Genomic DNA, 432 nt, shown 5'->3' with positions numbered 1-432 from the left:
GTGGATGGGCCCAACATTGAAAATGTTTTTCAAAGGTGCTCAAAAACAACTCCAAACTGGCTTGGTAGATTTGAAGGTATGAAACCCTTCGGCGCAGTTATTTAGAACCCTGATTGGAACAACATCACAGCCATTCATACAAGATGAGACTAGCCAAGGCACAAGCCAATTGACGATTGGCTTAATTTGCATTAGGTATAGCAATACGAGACGTCATGTTATTACAGTTTAATAACCACTTTGAATTTGTCATGGCTGGTATTCCACATTCAGGGACCCGTGAAGTTCTCGGATACCCGTTCAAAACTCAAGTATGAGGGCTATGATTCGATCCAAAAAATCCTCTAGAGCCCTGTTTTATCCCTGTTAAAATTCGAATCAACTTAAAAATGCCACACAACTCACACATAACCTTCAATCTTCCCCAATAAT

This window comes from Tigriopus californicus, chromosome 10, assembly GCF_007210705.1.
Source record: "Tigriopus californicus strain San Diego chromosome 10, Tcal_SD_v2.1, whole genome shotgun sequence".
Classification (NCBI taxonomy): domain Eukaryota; kingdom Metazoa; phylum Arthropoda; class Copepoda; order Harpacticoida; family Harpacticidae; genus Tigriopus; species Tigriopus californicus.
Note: the sequence above shows the minus strand (reverse complement) of the source record.